This window comes from Mya arenaria, chromosome 5 (genome assembly GCF_026914265.1).
Source record: "Mya arenaria isolate MELC-2E11 chromosome 5, ASM2691426v1".
Taxonomy (NCBI): domain Eukaryota; kingdom Metazoa; phylum Mollusca; class Bivalvia; order Myida; family Myidae; genus Mya; species Mya arenaria.
In genome coordinates this window covers 69891164-69908513 of record NC_069126.1, presented here as the reverse complement: position 1 = coordinate 69908513, position 17350 = coordinate 69891164, and the positions used below count along the sequence as shown (strand labels likewise).

The following is a 17350-nucleotide window of genomic DNA, read 5'->3' as shown; positions in this document are numbered from 1 at the left end:
ATTACGAACAATTTAATGTAAATGAAATTTTCGGCACTTTTACATTTCTGATGGGTTCTATTGTGAATTATCTAATATGACTGAATTAAAGGAATGATAACCAAATCAGCAGATTTTGAGACAATTTTGTGTCTTAACTGACAATCTGTAAGAGTGCAGCTTTAAGTGTTGATCTAAAGCTTCATATACACATTGTTATATTGTCAATAACTGTTTAAAAGGTCTCATGTACTAAATAAGATAATAATTTTCATACAATATCTAAAATTGATCAAAATAAATAAAGTACCATTATACCTATTTCTTAAAAGTGCCTTTTCTCATCTGACAATACCATTCAAAGCCATCATTTCAACTATGAATTTATTTTTAACTTTCAACTTTTCTATAGCATATGCAACAAAATATACCAAAAATACAAGCCATGAACAATATGATTGTTCAACTTGCATTATCTTTGGCCTTTTGAAACGACCATTTTCCAGTTTTGTCTATTTGTAAGTTATGCCCTGAGGAATAAAGTATGACTGTATGAATCATAAAAAGCAATAAAAACACTAAAAATATGCCCCAACCCCTGTAATTTCTAATACAGTAGTAAAATCAAGAAATTAAACATTTAGAGCTGCACTCCCACAGATATACCGTTTTCACAACTTTTTTTTGTTTTTGAATGAGCAATTTTTTGCGTAATTATCTGCAAACCAATGATAAAAGATTGCTGACAAAAGATCAGATCACAGATTTCATATTTCCGTTCAAAAATTAATGTTACTAACGGTTTAAGAAAAGTGCATCAATGTTTTAACTTAAATAGAAAAATCTGCCATTTAATTTTTCGCAAAAATTGGATGGTTCCAATCCAAGACATAAAATGAGAAAAGTTGTCAAAACGTCCAAAATGTGAGAGTGCAGCTTTAACGTTTGAAAGTAACTCTGTTTGCCTCATGCCCCTGAACAGGGTTTAATTATATTATATGCCCAGTGGGTTTGTCCCTGTATATTTGATTGTATGATTGCAGTAATGGATAATGGTCTAATTATCTTCTGACAATTTTTCACCAATTTTAAAGAAACAGAAAACACATATTAAGCTCATATAACGCTGTACAATTTAATCTCATTCATTAGGATGAGAAAAATTCCCTAAAAATATTAATTGTGGAAACATATCTCATTTAAATACATACAGGAAATGGCGACATCATTTACCCTTTAGTATGAAAAATGCAGTTTCCTGATATTTGAATAGCGGTTCTTTATTTAAGCATCTCAATTCATTCAACATACACATAGTATGTATCAAGTTTCAAAGGAAACCAAATCATCGTAACGATGGTTTTCAAAGCAAATATTCACACTCTTGACAAACTTCTTTTCCTAGTTTCAACTTTTGAGACTTTTTGATGAGCCTGCACCTTCCCCCTCTTATGCTGTGGCTTCAAGCAATAAAGCTACCAGCTCAAGTTGCACAACTGGTGAACAAGACTGCTGATAGTCGACAAACTGCACACCTGATGCCATGATAAATCATGTCCATCGACTTCCAGAATGAAGAAATGACGCAGCACAGAATTGATTTCAATTGGACCTCTCTGTACTTTCATCCCCTTGTTGTAGTCAAAGACTATATCTAAGTGTGCAGTGCGGGATCTTGAGAAGCTTTCTGCTCCTCTGATGAAGTAAGTTTGGCAGAGTGTGAAACTCCTGTCTACTCATATGCCTGGACACATGTGATCTATGTCTTCTTGTGTGTGCCCAACCATCACCTGAAATTGTTTTAGAGGAAGTTAGTGCTTGATTACAAGTCAATGTGACAAAACAAGGTCTTTCATTTATGCCACCAAGAACTAGTATTCCAAGTTTCATAACTCGTATGTTAACTCAAAGCAATTGAGCAGAAACTGTTTGGTAATTAATTTTAAGTCACTGCTTCCACTTATACTATCAGTAATATTGAACGTGAACCGACTGACCCAAATGCTATTCTAAATAATTTTTATGTGCAGAAACCTTAATCCTATTGACACAAAAGTAATCCAATAGTATGTCTTCACAAACCATTCTACAACAATATTTTGTCAATTTAACTCAAAGATTGATTATTGTTTTTTTGTCAGACAAACACAGAGATGGCCCTATATCGCTCACCTGATTTGAGAAAGGATTCTAACTTAGTTATTGTTTGGACACTAACTGGACACTTTTGGTCTGCTTTTATAATGCTGCTGGTGAAAATTTTAAAAGTCCCTAAATAATGGGCTTACAAAAACATGAAATAAAATGTATTTGTTTAAAAATTACAAAGGGCCATAACTCTTACAATATTTAAGTTTGTATTGAGCAGAATAAAAGGCTTTGCCTAAAATACAAACTTAAAACTATATTTACAAGTAAAACAAAACAAGAGCACCGCGAAACGGAGCATTATACGCCCGAAGAAGATTCGGCTCGAGGTCCTTTTAATGTAGTGATGATTTGTATAAAGTTATTTGAAAATCGCTTTATTAGTTACCAAGTTATGGCCCGGACACGGAATTGCTAACGGACGAGTAACAAAGATGTGGCCCGGACACAGAATTGCTAACGCCCCCCCATGGTGATTCTAGTCTTTCAGGTATGGACCTGGAAATTGCGCGCGACACATCCTTTTAATGTAGTGATGATTTGTATAAAGTTATTTGAAAATTGCTTTATTAGTTACCAAGTTATGGCCCGGACACGGAATTGCTAACGGACGGACAGACGGACGGACGGACAGACAGACGGACAGACGATGGAGGCCATAACATAATACGACCCTTCGGGCGTATAAAAATCTACAAATATGTTTTTTGTATCTGGTTTTTGAGAGAGAATGATCGGAAGAAAACATCACACATTTACAATCATATTAAAAAATAATTTAGTTTTTTTTTTTAAATTATATTCTATTTCAAAAACACTGCAAAAGTCAAGACACTTACGTTTCAATTTCTTGATTTCAATTTCTTGATTTAATACATTGATGATTATCAATTCTTATGAAGCGAGATGGATCTTACACTCTGACCAGTGCAACGTGCATGTTCTTAGTTGCTCAGTTATTACCTTTCTTAAAATTCTCCTCTTGATCTGAGCCACGCCAAAATGATGGGAGATGCTTTTGTTGTATTTTCCATCGGAATGTATAGCACCTCTGTGTTTCTGTTTGTCTCCTGAAATAGTAAAAGTTTATTAATAATAATCACAATAATAATAATAATCAGTGACTTTTACTGAAATTATTTTCACCGATTGTGCCTTGCACATTGGGGAACAAAGTTGACTTCTGAGGAGAAGATTTTTCCATATAGACATATAACAAAAAGTAACTCCGCACCCTGGAGCAATGATTTTTATGAATCAATATCCGGTGAAGAAAATTCATACAGGGTATTGAAACATTTTTTTGCTTCAAATGAAGACTTTTAAAAAAGATAACTTAACTAGCTCTTCATCATATTAAATAAAAATTAGCAGTCTATGCCGCACACGGAGCCCCGCATTTGATCTTTTACCATAGTTTGATTGAGAGTTAAGTTTCACATCGACAAGTCTTTACAGGTCTATTAAAGCTGCACTCTCACAGATTGAACGTTTTGAAAAAGGTTATAATTTTTATCTTGGAATGAACCAATGTATGCAAAATGCATGGAAACCTGTGATATAAGACGGCTGACAAAAAATGTCTTTGAATTCCCGTCAAACATGTCCGAACCAAATTCAAACTTTGGATAATCACTGTGATTCACGATGAAATTCAGCACTTCTTGCCCAGTATATATACGTTTACTTTAAGCGGAAGGCAAATTAAAACAAACACATTTGTCCGAAAATTAATCAAGCTTTAAATGGTAGTAGAATTGTCATTTGTTCATGTAATTTTCAAAAATCAGGAAAGGAAATAAATGTTCTCATGTTGCCAATTTAGTCTCGATCATCTAGACGCTTGTATCCAGATCTATATCGTTCATTGACTCTAATTAGAGCGGCTTCATGATTGAGACTAGCCGGTTCTTTGATAATTGTTACGATCGAACAGTGGTTGAAAATATAAAGTGAGACCAGTTTTTTACCTGTTATTGAACAAACTGTTATGTTGGCAGGACTGTCCTCCTCAGCAATGCAAAGAACAGCAATGACTGGCTGGCACTCTGTAAAATGGCGATTAAAACATTATGTCCAATTAAAACTGTCCCATTCTAAACAATCCATCAGCAATATATATAAATGAGCTGCGCCATGTGGAAATGTGTCTTGGGAAGTTGACATCATTCCATGTAATGATGTCATAAAGATGAGCAGAAGACATTACTTACTATGCAGTAAAAGTTCTTACTTTAACAGTAAAGATATCTTTTTTTGAGGAAATTAATCAAAGTGAGCTCTTTTATGTCATGTTTCTACAGTACCGTAGGTCTTGTACACATCTATGTTACATATATAAATAATAAACAGGAATAAAATGAGGAGTTGTGTACACACTAATTCCTCCTTATGTACTGTGTAACTCAAGAAAAACAATTCATAATTCTAGTAAAAACAATCCATAATTCTAGTAAATCTCTAGAATTCCCTTACTTTTCTCGCTGTACAAAAATGAATAAGGAGTTGCAAACAAGCAGGGCCATAAAACTTTTGCCATTTAAACTGTACCACAACAGCAATTTAAAGACAGTGATACTCATTGATGGAATAGGCACTTAGACAGCTACATTTTCTGAGAAATGGAGATCAGACTAAATTCTCCAGAGATAATTTATAGCTTTATTTGAAATAAAGAACATGTTACAGTGTTTATGTTAAACTTGTTACTTATCCCTGATAACACAATCATTACCTTCAAAATGGTGATAAAATAAAAACAAATATACCTTATTAAACACTGTTTACTATCACATCTGTACCCTCCCCCCCCCTCCCCCCTTCTTACATACCTAAGCGGCTCTTACCAAAGTAAAGAATGAAAGGTCCACAAGGCCAATTATAAACCATGAACCATGAGAATCCTGTTTACTAATTTGATTTTAAATCACCCAAAAGGCTTTCTACACATAATGGTTCCTTAATTTAAATCTAGCCTCCAAAGTTGTGATTTCATTGAAAGACTTGAGATACCTTATTTAAAAAAATGACGAAAGGAAAGCTTAAACACAGAAGTCTGGACGGGTATACGAGCCTGGAAATAAATACACAAAAGCTCACCATGCTGCTAAGGATTCTTATATAATTCCCGGCCCAAGTTCAGCTGGAGATGTTGATTCCACACGGCTGGATAACCGGCCCAGTGCACCCAAGCTTGGCAGTATCTGCAAGAGGAGGGTGTATATCTGGGAAAACGCATTTATAATCAATTTGCGAAAGTTCTTATCCGCCATAAGTAGTGAACATGTATGTGGCTTATAGATTATCTGAAATGAAGTTTAATAAAGGAGACAAGGTTCGGTCTGGGATCTAAACCTGGATTTTGATGCTGAAATTGTAAGTTTTGTTCAAATGAAGTATAAACTTAAAGTGAGTACAGAGATATCTTGAAGCCCAGATTTATCACTTACCTGAAGTTTGTAGGGCTACAATTTGCTGTAAACTGCAGGAACTGTCCCCATGAGCCTTTTGTCTGTTAGGGGAATGGTGGCTTAGGTAATTGGTGGTACCACTCTGCATTTCTTATCCACACACAACACAGTGTATCTGAAAATGACAGAGAATGGCCATGCACTTATGAAAGCTATGCTAGAAATACGCCGTTATGAGTGTATCAGATGACATTTCCACACAGAAATTGTGAGGCCACCAATACAGCAGTACTGACATCAATGACGAAAACATATATATCTGTCATGGAGCTGTGCTGGTTCTGTGGCGTCAAAACCACTGCAACTTGGCAATTCACTAGAAACATCTTTTCAGAAAAAAGAAACAACCAATACTGGGTAGCCTTTGTCACCCAGTGAACACCCAGAGCATCTTGTTACTTTGAGCATCTATTTACTTAGAAGTACAATGTAGCGTCATTAAGATCTCAAATTAACAAAAAGTGTATCCGAAAGCTTTAAATACTGAACGAAGTGTAACTTTGAGGCGGGCTGCGAGCAAATACTTTCAAGGGCAGAAATCTCCCAGAAGTTTGAAAAAGATTATGCAAAGCTCTAGCTTGATGATTTTGGCCCAATTTCAAATTGTTACTCAGTAACACGACGGCGTAAATTTAATCAAACATCAATATAGTTACACAGGAAAATAAGAAATAGCTTTAAACTCTCTCACATTCATGGCAGAGTGTCTGGTGACTGTTAAACATTCAGCCTGGTGGCTGGGGTAACATATCTAAATCCCTAAATGGATGATCTGATCCCAGCCAACAGATCAGCGAAACACGAATTGTATTGCGTGTCCTGGGGGTCCCAAGGATATCTTGACGCAACTTACCATAGCCGCCTTGCGTTTTTGTTCACAAAGCCGGCACACACAGTTCATTCTCAGTTTGCATGTTGTGTACTGAAAAGTTCCAGCTTTCCATGACACTCGCAATAAACCTATCCATGAATTAAAACAAATTAACAAATAACTACCAGGTAATTATGGAAATATAAATGTCATTTTTTACTTAAATTATTGATAAATACAACTTATATTGCAGTCAAACTGGATAAAATATCAGGAAAATGTGTCCTGTTCCAAAAAGTGTGTTTTGAAGTTGCAGACAATAGACCAAAGACCAAGAATTTAAGTGTTCAGACAGGGGCAGGCAAATCTTAAAAAAAATATCAAAATTTTAAAACTTAAATAAAACTAAAATTATACAAACCTTATATAAATCATGTGTTAACTTGAAAATACATACAAGAATACAATGTACACATAATCAAATGCTACCTCAGAGAATCATTTTTTTCAAGAACTACTTAAAGGGGTACTGCAACCCGCAAGCCTTTCGTTGTGGGCCGACACCTTTAAACCTCTTTCCCGCACATTAATTAAACACGTCTTATGTTTTGTCAGTGCCGGTTTTGATAACCAGTATAAATCCAAAAGCAGTTTTTCTGCCAAAATTTACCCAAATGATTTGGATGAATGCTTAACAAGAAAGTGCAGTGTACACAATCAAATAAAGTATTTAGTGTTCCAGCAATAATGAGCAATCTGAAATCTGACCCCTTACCAGGGGTGTAGAAATGGGCCGGGAGCCGGTGAAATAACCCGGTTACTTTAGCATCTCCACCCGGCTAATTTCCCCACATCAACAAAAATAAAATCTGTTATTTTTTGTCATGTCTGTTCTGTTTACATCCGTTTAAAACCTTGATTGTTGGTATTGTTTATTTTGCTTTCCGCGCGTTCCGACTACAATACAGCATTAGCTCGATACGTGACGTCATTAGTCGCATCCCCCTCTGGGATGTTTTTCAAGTATTAGGTTTGGGTTTCCCAGTGTTCCGAATACAATAACATTAGCTCGATACATGACCTTATTAGTCTCACCCCCCTCTGCAGATGTTTTGAAATTAAAAGATTTGCGAAGCAATGGAGTGTGAAATAAATATGTTTTTCTAGACACAAAAAAGCGTAGTAAGTATGCAACATGAGCGTGTCTGACCTTCTGTTAGTCCTATTACCATTTACGCAACAGTAAATTTTATATACGCGTGTTAACCAGGTGTAAACAAAATAAACAAGCTTGCGGTGATGTCACTGCTAAAAAAAAATCCATTATTTTGATGAATTTTACATGTACGTTGGGTGAAATTTAGTACGCTTTAAATGTCACAAAGTGTCCAGATATTTCTTTTGGTTATTAAAATGGAAGGTAGCTGCAATATCTAGAACCACAGAAAATGAAGTTAGATGTTTAATTCTCAGAGGTTAATAGTGATTCAGTGGCTGAAAGTATACAATTGGTAGAGAAGAAATTACATATATTATATATATATATATACATATATTATTAGGAGGGAACAGCTAGCAAATGTCAAGGCATGTGGTCTGGAATGTTATAATATTATCCTGAATCTGAATTTGACAGTAGTTTGGTTCATTAGTTAGCCCTCACTGGTGGGTGGGTGGGGGGATAGTACTCAGTTTCAGTATCATTATTATAGTGCATTTATGTTAAGGTTCCCTGTTACAAAATAAACATGCACCGGAAGACTAGAATGTTTGGTTAGAAAGGCTTAAATTCATCCCACAAGGGGCGTTGCCCCCTTGACCCTAACAGGGGGAGGACACCCAGACCCCCCGCCTACTTTTAGGATATTCCCTGCTACTTGAATTAATTTCTACACCCCTGCCTTACATTCCTTAAATATTCACAAAGTGTTAAGTTCATGTGTTTGTTATCTTTTTATGATTCAAATGGTAAAAAAATGGTGCAAATGTGAGAAGCCCTGAAGAAGAAAACTGATATTTTAATAGAAATAGTGATGAAATCACTGACATTATGTTTACTTAGCAACTAAAGCAACAGACCAACCAGACCTACCAGTATGCTAATCTATATTTAACTGCTAAATTTTAAAAACCCAAAACATACAGATAAGATCTGTGGCGCAGTTGTTTACATTGTGTGATTTAAATGCATATATTTTTGTTGGTGATTAGTTTAAATCCAACTGAAGCAATCTCTTATCAATATAAACCTTAGTTCATCCAACAAATTAAATATTTGAATGTTAGAGGATTTGTTTTCAGAAGATCAGCAATAATGTTTTTTCTTTAATTGTCTCAATGAAAATTGTAATGTTCAAGTTTATAGGCGCTGTTTTATCTGAGAATTTCCCTGGGTGTGAACCGCTTACTGTGTCCAAGTTATCCAAGCTGGATCTAAGACATTACTACAATATGGGCAATTTGCTCTGCCATTTTTATAGATAATACCCGGTAGTGTATTCCAAAGGTATTCTTTTGGTACATTGAACTCACAACAATATTTGAACTCCTGACGTCCAGCACCGCTGTCAGATTATCTAATCCAACCACTATGCCATTGCATGCTCTTTACTGAACGAAAGATAAATGAATACTCACAATTTTGAACAGTATTTTTTTGGTCACAGATAGCAACCTTTTAATCCCACTTAATCCTGTCTTCCCTATTTGGCAAACAGAGAATTTTTAGAAAATTTGTTATCTGATGATCCTGTAAATTTTGTGTGGATTGACTAAATACTGTTCGAATTTAGCAAATCAAAACTAACATTTTGGGTTTATTCAGTGTAGACCCTAAAATATCAATTTTGATTTATAAGTATGTAGGTTTGTTTAAAAGCTCAGTACAGTTTACTTTACTTGTTAAGTTATCCAATTTCTGTAAAAAAATATTACTAAACTTGACTATAAAATACTGTAGGGGGGCGTGTCGTAAAGTTAAGAAAAAATCCAAATAATGCAACAGTCAATTGCAGCATGGGCCCCCAAGGTCCTGCTAATAGCGGGGACTTTGACTTTCGGTCCAGCCAATCCCAGGTAAAATTCCCGCTCTGCACAGACAAACAGCTGGTAAAAGCCCTGTCAAATGAATTATGATCATTTCGTAACCGCTCATTGTTGGTCATTTCGTAACCATTGTGTTAGTCAATTCGTAACCGTTAAGAAATCGAATGGTCATATCTTAACCGTTGACTCCTATAATTATGAGGAATTAATTTAATACCATTTGAATTTACAAAATAAGTTTACTGTAAGTATAAAACATAAAAATAACAACATAAACAAAGTTAAATCTAGTAGTTAAATTCCTTCTTTATTCCTAATAGTGTAGTGCGATTTGCCAATAAACTCTGAAACTATGACAAATAGAAACATTCACACTAGCTATTTTTTTATGTTGCGAAGGAAATATTATAAGCAGGCTGAATATTAAATGTAATAATTTTTTAATTCATAGATGTTCTACCATTGAGAGGAATTGTGACCTTAAGCCAATACTTTTAAATATATAGACCATATTACTTTAGAATTTCTTTTTTATTAAATTGCATAGAAGTATTGTAAAATGTAGTGAGTTTGCCGAATGAGATTATGCGCTTTTTATATGCTTATTGTATTAAGAATGTGCCGATATGTTTAATTTTGTATCTTGTTATTGGAAATTAATACCATAAGGCCAAATAAAAAATAGGTGTGTTTCAGGTAACACTGCTAAAAAAATAGGGTAGGTAGGTCGGAATAATTTTTTTATTTTTTTATTATTTTTTTTTGATATATTGATTTCAGTAACTGTTGACTCAGAAAGTAACAAAAATAAAAGTCATCAATTTTCAGGTTTATCAGTAGTTTTTAAACATGTTACATGCTTCAAAGGAAACATTCTTTATTTGTCTGGTTAAATACTTTTGACAATGATGGTTGGATTTCAACTAAGTTATGGTACACCACTCTGCTATTATTTGAGACTTTCCAGGAACGGTTTTACTTTTCTTTATGCACCCGTTTGCTTTCAATCACCCTCTGTAGAATACTAACCTCCTTGAAACATAATTACATGAAGAGTGGGACGGCAAATTTACCATATAAGCCATTAGCCAAGGAAACCTCAATGCTGTCAAGAGGACATGGGGGTTCAGGTTTGAAGAACAAGTAACATGCAGGTTTTATTGCCAAAATTGCACACTTAAGTCTGACATATCAATCCGAAGGTCAGTATCTGACACATTTGTATCTGACAAGAAAATATAGTTCAAGAATTGAAACATACCTGCCACACAAGCACAAACGTAATTCACCTTAAGAGTTCGGACATTCTATAAATTCGGACATCCATTATTATTTTCAAAAATAATTTATTTTAGGTACCTAATTTTCGGACACCCAAAGGACATCGACTGAACTTTTACAGTTACTAAGTCTCACAGACAAAAATTATTGATCTTTATCGTTACAATGCCTGGCTAGATTACCTAACCGTATACATCACTGTGATAAGTTAGTTGGTTACTACCCATCCTAAACGATTTATTGCCTGGTGAAAAGGATGTGTGATATATTCAATGGAGGATTAAAGAAACAACAAGGGCAATGCAGAGATTAAGAAAACACAGACATGACATGTTTGTAAAACGATCCGCCAATTAACTTTGAAACTTGTATCACACTTTTAATATAGACTTTATGAAGCAATAATCGTACAGTAATACTCATTGAAACATCAATCATGCCAAGAAATACCAGCCAATTTTTCCACTTTTCATTTCTACACAAGAGCCAATTTCAGCTACACATTAACCCCTAATTGACCGAGAATCTGACCATGTGTTTAATCATGTTTTCATATCTAGGGAGTTGCTGTGGTTTGGGTCAAGATTTGGAAGAATGTATTTAATTTTGCCCAGAAAGACGCGAAGAAGTATCAAGTGTTAACTACAATTAATTAAAATTACAGAGTACTTAATTTAGTAAAACTTATTATTTACTTATTCTTAAACAAAAAGATGATGTTTTTAATGAGTAACATTATCGTTTTAGACATACATGTGTATGACAGATGTTAATGAAAATGGTATGCTTAACCAACCGTTTTATTTGGAATGAAAATGTAACCTATATTACATTATATATGAATCTGGCCGTCTCGTAGGTCGAATTATATTTAAGGGTATGCTTTACTAAGCGTATGGATATTGATTTTAAAATGTCAGATTTATTGGGTTCACATTTTTTAACAAAAACACACACTCTTATTGTTCATTTTTAAAGCTTTGTTGTTTTTATTTCACTGTAAAAAATATTGAGTTCGTAAGTATACGTATACACCATGGAAAATGGGAAATATAAACGAAACTTGAAAAAATATATCACATTGGCGAAACTGAATCTCCGAATGTTAAATTTACTTCAATTTTGTTCATATTATCATGAACACATGAGGCGGTTAAAATGCATTTTCGTATAACTGATTGGGATTTGTTTTTGCAATGTTTCAATCTAAAAAAATTGCTTAGTTTTGTGTTCATCTGGCATTGTCTTCATACCGTGACCTGTGAAAGAACATGTTTTGACCGACATAAACTCACAACAATGGTCGCTGTCCTTGAGTGACTCCTTTTCTGTAAAATATTGACCCACCCCCACCCCAAATAATAACATGACTCAGAACGTTACTGTAAATAGGTATTTAACCCCACCGAACAGAACCGACTATGTTGGTCATTTAATATGTGTGCTCTTAAGTCTTAGTAATACAGGTGGTAATGCTGCAGCTATTGTTGTTGATACTGCCACTACTGCTTCTGCTATTGCCAATGTCAACACCACCGCCACAACACCACCGTCAGCACCACCACAACCACCACCACCACCACCACCACCGATGATGATGATGATGATGATGATAATGATGATAATGATGATGATGATACCCCTAAACTACTGCCGCTCCTGCTGAATTGTTGTTGTTGTTGTTGCCACTTCTACAACAACAGCTACTACTATTCCTTCTACTAACTATCATATAACTTCTACTGATGCTGCTAATCTTGCGTTAATCAATTATATGTTGCTGTGAATGAAGGAACTAAGCTTTTTGTATCAATGCGAAGACCCTTCATTTATCTATTTATAATGAGCGCAAAGTACAATGAACCCTTAAAGGCACTGTACACCAGATTCGCACCAAAAAAGTTTTCTTCTGTAACGAATCTCAGGACAATTATCTAATGGACTGTGTTACGCTTTATCATAATTGTAAAAAAAAGTACCAAAATGTAAAAAAAAAACTGTGTCGGAGACCGGGTTCTTCAGTTAGTAAGTTTCAATGCATTGTACTCATCGATGCCAAGTTTATGTCAGTTTTCGAAAATTTTCTCTTTTTTTCCGCTATTTTATCATACGGAGTATAGCCCCTTTAAGCAGATTTTCGACATCCACAGATAAACAACTCCCCGGTATCATTTTATTAAATATACATGAGTCATAACATTTTGAGCCGGAAGTTGATAAGTTTGACTGAAAGTGAAAGTTTGTGATTCTATTTGTTTCAAAAAACTTCCTCACGCCGGCCAAATTCTAAGAGCCTCTTATAGAACAATACCGTACTCAAGTTGTTAAATTAAACGACTTGATTACGGTATTGTTCTATAAGAGGCTATTAGGATTTGGCCGGCGTGAGGAAAATATTTAGCTGTCGGGGAACTAAGAAATATAGTTAGTACATTTGTACTTGATGTTTTCAATCTTTAAACATAATTAAACATAATAACAAGAGTGTGGTTTAGATAGTTAAATATTGTTATCAAGGAGATTGTTCATAAACAATATCAAAGATGTAATGCTTAGCTTATTTAATTAATAATTATACTTTTTATAGTTAAGAAAATCATGTCAATACTTAGTAATAAACTATTATTGAATTTTTATTTTTATTTTTGACAAGTGTCGTAATCAACAAAATGAGATGAAGCGTTAAATCTAAGAACCATGCACTATAGAAAGATTTTTCCGAAAAATGACCAAAATTATTGCTCCCCTGAATTTCATGCTGGTCGTAATGGCCATTAAATGAAATGAATTAGCTGTACAGCAGATAACTGATAAAAAATTCATGGAGAACCAAGTCAGTCCTTTAACCCTTAGCACAAAACCACTGAATGGAACATAATGCATATGCTGCTAAAATCCAGGTATATGCTGGCATACAGGGGTTTCCTTCTTAATTGAAAATTGGATAGGATTTCTTGGCATGAAAACAATAAAGTCAACACATTCAATGATACAGGTAACTATTAAATGTGATGAATTAAAGTTATAAATGCAATACTCAAGTTACAATAAAAAAACACCAGACACATTAATCCTGCATAACAATATCCATGCTCTCCATGAGATCCTCGTGGGTATAACTGAGTTATGTGACGTCACACAATGGGACTGTTTGATCTGAAGCCGATAAAAGGTGTTTATTCATTTCAATGCATGTATAAAATGGTGTTGAATGGGATTTTAACCATCTTGATGAAGGAGCTACAGTGACTTATAGGCGTAATAACCATTGATAACTACGGATAAATTAATAAGTGGTAAAATGCAGACATGAAGAAAAAAGGCAGGTTTACCATACATGTAAATAAAATGTAAAAATTGTTATTTTCTATGAATTCGTAGAGCGAAAAATTAATTATTTTAAGGTGTCCGAACTCTAAGGTGAAGTACGGTAAATACATTAAAAAAATCCAACTCTAATATTGTCAACTTTACGTACATACATTTCGTAACAAATGCTTTTCGTACCCAAATCACATTTTTTTTCAGGGAAAAATAGGTTAGGGTCGGCGGGAAAAAATAGGGTCGGTCGGGTAACCTGAAACAGACCTATTTTTTTATTTGGCCTAACAAATAATTTAAGGTTGTTTTTTGTCGGTTTCGGATATAAAGTATGCAGAATATGAATCAACTGAGAAAAAAACAGAACAAAATTTTGTTCGTTTTAAACAATTCAAACAAATATAGTTAATGAAATAGGTCAAGAATGATCATTTATGTAAACGTAATTTTACTCAAAAATACATCGCGATCAGTCTTTAATTATTGTTTATAAGTAAGCAAAATGTAAGAAAATAATTAACATATTTTGGTAGTATAACAAATCATTTCTACTTTAGCATGATATATATATATCTAATAACTATTGAGTAACATAAATTATTGGCTTGTTACTAGTGAGAATTCGAGTAATGTCTCCCAATTGGTGTCTTGGTTGCTGTGCCATATACATCCAGGTTCGAACAATACACTTAACGAGGTGCTAAGTGTACTATTTATCACCTTGTTAAATGGTGGTTATTATATGAGCAATTGATTACTTGACGGTTACGAATTGACTAACAGAATGGTTACGAAATAACCAAGATCAGCAGTTACGAAATGGTAAGGTTACGAAATGACCAGATCCCCGTCAAATGCCCCTGGGGACATCCTAGGTTAGGCCCAATCCCTGTTATCAGCGCAAAAACAATAACACCGCATTCACTCAGCACTGCCGGTCCACCTGGAAGGTAAAAACATGGCCCATTTCCCCTGCTATCCCCGGTATAAACAAGACATGGGCGCCATTGTTACAATTGACTGGTGCATAACTGTGGCAGAATAAGGGAAATATTTTATTGTTGCATTTATTATCAAATATGAGAATTTAAGACACATGCAAAAAGCCACAATACGAATTGGTGATAGTGTTCGTTCTGTTCTGCTATTCAAAGGTGATGAGAATGACTAATGACATGACATTGACAAACAAAATGTAAGGCATTTGTATCCTTTCGTCTTTTATTTATTAAAATCTGAGATGTTATGGGAGCAAATCACTTTTTAGATTGGAACATACCAAATAATAATAAGCGACGATGTACAGTAGTGGTAAACCAAGTTTGCTAGAAATCAATCGAGTTTCTCCAAAATACAAGCAAAAATTACACCGGATGTTGATACTAGTGATTTAGTTTCGGATGAACAAAATCCGGAGAAATCATTTGCTTTTCATCCAAAGGGTGGACGATTTATACAACTGTACAAAAGTCATAAAAATAAACGAAAAAACGTTGAATATGTATTTTAAACACTTACCAAGTTACCATTCTCTTTCTGTAAGAGATGAACGCCATACTGCATAATTGCACGGAGATGGTACCACGGAGATACCCGAAAATTTCCGTTATATTCCGGAAAGTTAAATTTCTGTACTGAAAATTTGGATGCTGATGGTACACGAAATATCGAATTTCCTCATTTCTGTTTTTTTATGGAATGAAACTTCGGGATAATATACAATAAGCTTTAAATAAAGTAAAACAAATAAAAAATGCTTAGTATATAGCTATTTTTGACCAAAATTATGATTTTTTCCCTGGTCGCCTTAATAGCTATTTTTATGGATACACAAATATACTTACACAAAAGTTTAAGAATATCTTTTTTAATATTAAAAGAGAATAATATTTAAAACAATGAAATGATCTCGTAAATAAACATTCAAGCTTATCAACTTACTGTCAATGGACATTTTTATTGACATTTGATACATCAAATCTGGACTGAAAATATTAAGGAGACCAATTTTTGTCGCCTTAATCCAGCGGTCCCCATAATGCCTAGATTAATATATATATGGTCACCTTAATATCTGTAGTAGATATATATATATATATATATATATATATATATATATATATATATATATATATATATATATATATATATATATATATATATATATATATATATATATATATATATATATATATATATATATATCAGTTCAACAACATACAGTGATCTTGGATTCATTGACAGTTAAAACACCATAACTCATATACAACGAACTGACTTCTTCTTGAAAATATCATGAATAAAAGAAACCGAACATACAAAAGTATCTGGTTTTAAATGTTAAATATGGCACAAAATTAACAGAACAGAGTTTTGCAATCGTCTATATGTTACTCAATTATTACATATTTGCTGTAAATGTCACATTTTGTATTATTCACACACAAACAAGTTTGACAGGGGTGACTAACATCTGCATTCTCTTGAAATATGAGATTCTGTGCTGCATCCAGTTTAAAATTGTTTGACCACTTCAGGCTGCTGGCACATCAGAATCTGCAAATAGCATAAATGCAATGTTTTTAACAGAATAAAAGTACTCAGTGTTCTCAATAAGAACCGGCTGCCGGCCAAAATGGACATTTCAAATGGCAATAGGGCCGGTTCAAATTTGGAAAACTAAATGAATTTTCAGTAGAATAAGTAGAAGCTGGTCGTTTACTTTACTATTTGAGACGGTTCAACCGAAACTTATTGAGAACCCTGACAGTAATAACTACTACTGTGAAGGTAAACCAGTTAACAATCATTTGAGGCATACTCAATTCTTTATGTAGTCATAAATTTGATATAGTTACATATGGTGATAATTAAAGAAGTCCAACTTCAACACAAATTATTAATTTATCAAACAACGTTTCGGCCATTCGGCCTTCATCAGGTTGTATGTATATAATGAACAGGAAATGACGTCAACATTCATAACGTTGATATAGTCACATATTGATAGTCATAGTGTAATTTGACGGATTCAAAGATCAAGACAAAATAGATGAAATATATTATGTTTGAATATTTTGCAATGAGTACCGGTATTAAACAACTCCAAGGTAATTGACTACAAAGAAGCATTTTGGAGGAGTCAGAAATGCACTTGCTTAGAATCTCTTCTTACTTGAAGACATTTTCCATTCTCTGGAGGTGGTATGGAATTCCAGACAGAACTATCTTGAACAGGATTTTTTTTCCATAAAGCTCCTCTCGAGCTTCAGCAACCAGGTGGCTATAAAAAAAA

The 17350-nt window shown here is 34.0% G+C and overlaps 1 long non-coding RNA gene across 6 annotated transcripts; it reads right to left on the bottom strand.

Moving 5' to 3' along the window:
- Positions 1-811: 811 nt before the first annotated feature.
- On the bottom strand, positions 812-15623 carry LOC128234057 (uncharacterized). Of its 6 annotated transcripts, none has more exons than XR_008260852.1 (7): positions 15574-15605; positions 6451-6545; positions 5577-5712; positions 5227-5330; positions 4098-4175; positions 3091-3197; positions 812-1769 (listed from the first exon to the last, which is right to left on the bottom strand). It is a non-coding gene; the product is annotated as an uncharacterized LOC128234057 (long non-coding RNA). The 6 variants fall into 6 exon arrangements; XR_008260853.1 differs by lacking the exon at positions 15574-15605 and adding an exon at positions 15335-15434; XR_008260854.1 differs by lacking the exon at positions 15574-15605 and adding an exon at positions 15335-15415 and having other exon boundaries at positions 6451-6557.
- Positions 15624-17350: the final 1727 nt, after the last annotated feature.